This window comes from Macaca fascicularis, chromosome 7, assembly GCF_037993035.2.
Source record: "Macaca fascicularis isolate 582-1 chromosome 7, T2T-MFA8v1.1".
Taxonomy (NCBI): Eukaryota; Metazoa; Chordata; class Mammalia; order Primates; family Cercopithecidae; genus Macaca; species Macaca fascicularis.
The window spans coordinates 52258539-52261303 of record NC_088381.1 but is presented as its reverse complement, the minus strand read 5'-3'; the positions used below and the strand labels follow the sequence as shown (position 1 = coordinate 52261303).

At 42.3% G+C, this 2765-nt stretch overlaps 1 non-coding gene across 1 annotated transcript; it reads left to right on the top strand.

Moving 5' to 3' along the window:
• Nucleotides 1–712: 712 nt before the first annotated feature.
• LOC123575007 (small Cajal body-specific RNA 20) lies at nt 713–836 on the top strand. The gene has a single exon (XR_006700179.1).
• The last annotated feature ends 1929 nt before the right edge of the window (nt 837–2765 follow it).

Genomic DNA, 2765 nt, shown 5'->3' with positions numbered 1-2765 from the left:
GAGGGGGTTGGGCATGGTGGCTCACACCTGTAATTCCAGCACTTTGGGAGGCCAAGGCAGGCAGATCACGAGGTCAGGAGATCGAGACCATCCTGGCTAACATGGTGAAACCCCGTCTCTACTAAAAATACAAAAAAATTAGCTGGGCATGGTGGTGGGCGCCTGTAGTCCCAGCTACTTGGGAGGTTGAGGCAGGAGAATGGGGTGAACCCGGGAGGTGGAGCTTGCAGTGAGCCAAGATTGTGCCACTGCACTCCAGCCTGGGCAATAGAGCGAGACACCATCTCAAAAAAAAAAAAAAAAAGACATGGAAGAAATTCAACATTTATTCCTGATAAAAACCTCTCAGCAAACTAAGAATTAAAGGGAATTCCTCAACTCAATGATAGACATTCACAAAAACCCTACATCTACTGCCATATTTTATGGGAAGAAACTGAATTCTTTTACTCTAAGTTCAGGAATAAGCAAGGATACCCCCTCTTAACACACCCATCCAGTATTTTACTAGAAGCCCTAATCAGTACAAGAAGTCAAGAAAAACAAATAAAAGGCCTACAGACTGGCAAAGAAGAAACAAACCTATTCAATTATGAATACATAATTGTCTTTACAGAAAATCACAAAGAATCTACAAAAAGCTCCTATAAAAAATAAATGAGTTAAGCAAAGTTATGGGATATGAGGTCAACATCAACACAGAAAAATCAATTGTGCCAGTGGGGCTATGGGTGGCCCCTTTTCTCCTCAGTCAGGGCTGGAGGCCAAGATCAGCCTTAGAGGACTGTCAGGGCTGCCACAAGCTGGGCAGCGTGGTTTTCCTACCTCAGACATTTGTAGAAGAAAAAAAAATCAGTTGTATTCCTATAGATTAGCAATAAACAAATAAATCGGAAATTTTGAAAAGTACCATTTAGAATTGCATAAGAAACAGATTCACACTTTGTATAAATCTAACGAAACATGTGTAAGAGGAGAATGCTGAAAACAAAGCAAGAACTGATGAGAGAAACGAAAAAATATCTACATAAACGTTTATAAAGTAGAAAAATCAATATGGTTATGTGACAAACTCTTCCCAATGCAATCAATAGAGTTAATGCAATACCAGTCAAAATCCCATCAGGGTGCCAGGTGTGGTGGCTCACACCTGTAATCCAAACACTTTGGGAGACCAAGGTGGGCAGATCACTTGAGGCCAGGAGTTCAAGACCAGTCAAGTGATCTGCTCTGTCACCCAGGCTAGAGTGCAGTGGCATGATCTCAGCTCACTGCAACCTCTGCCTCCCGAGTTCAAGCAATTCTCCTGCCACATCCTTGAGTAGCTGGGATTACAGGTGCACACCATCACTCCTGGGTAATTTTTGTATTTTTAGTAGAGGTGGGATTTCACCATGTTGACCAGGCTAGTCTTGAACTCCTGACCTCAGGTGATTTGCCTGCCTCGGCCTCCCAAAGCGCTGGGATTACAGACGTGAGTGACTGTGCCCAGCCTTAGAAGGAAATTTATAATTTAAATAATTGAAATGCTTATGCTGCAATGGGAGAAAAATCAAATATCAATAATCTAAGCATCCACCTCAAGTAGTTCAAAAAAGAAAAGGAAATCAAACCCAAAGTAAGAAGAAGGAAATAACAAAGATTAGAGCAGAAATCAATGAAATAGAAAAAAACAACAACAGAGAAAATTAATAAAACCAAAAGTTGGTTTTTTTTGTTCTGTGTTTTTTTGAGACAGAGTCTCACTCTGTCTCCCAAGCTGGAGTGCAGTGGCACGCGTCCTGCCTCAGCCTCTGGATTAGCTGGGACTACAGGCGCCTGCCACCACGTCTGGCTAATTTTTTTTCTATTTTTAGTAGAGACGGGGTTTCACCATGTTAGCCAGGATGGTCTTGATCTCCTGATCTCGTGATCCACCCGCCTCAGCCTCCCAAAGTGCTAGGATTACAGGCGTGAGCCACGGCGCTCAGTCTTTTGTTTTTGTTTGTTTTTGAGATGAAGTCTCACTCTGTTGCCAGGCTGGAGTGCAGCGACGCAATCTCGGCTCATTACAACCTCCATCTCCCAGGTTCAAGTGATTCTCCTGTCTCAGCCTCTCGAGTAGCTGGGACTATAGGCACCCGCCACCACGCCCAGCTAATTTTTGTATTTTCAGTAGAGACGGGGTTTCACCATGTTGGCCAGAATGGTCTCAATCTCTTGACCTTGTGATCCGCCTGCCTCAGCTTCCCAAAGTCCTGGGACTACATGCGTGAGCCACTGCGCCTGACCCAAAAGTTTTGTTGTTGCTGTTGTTGTTGTTGTTAATGATCAACAAAATTGACAAGCTTTAATAGAGACCAAGAAAAAAACAAAGAATACACAAATTACCAAAATCAGCAATAAAAAAGGAGACTTCACAATAGACTATTTACCAAAAAACTATGGCTAACTTAATACTTAATGGTGCAGACTGAATGTTTTTCTCCTAAGATAATGAAAAAGACAAGAACATTCTCTCTCCCCACTCCTATTCAACATTGCCCTGGAATTTCAAGCCAGTGAAATCAGGGAAGGAAAAGAAAACAAAGGCATGTAGGTTAGAAAATAATAAGTAAAAATGTCTTTAACTGCAGAAGACATGTATGTAGATAATTCTATGGAGTATATTTTATTTAATTTTTCTAGAGATGAGGGTCTCACTATGTTGCCCAGGTTGGTCTTGAACTCCTGAGCTCAAGTGATCCTCCCACCTCAGCCTCCCAAAGTGCTGGGATTACAGGTGT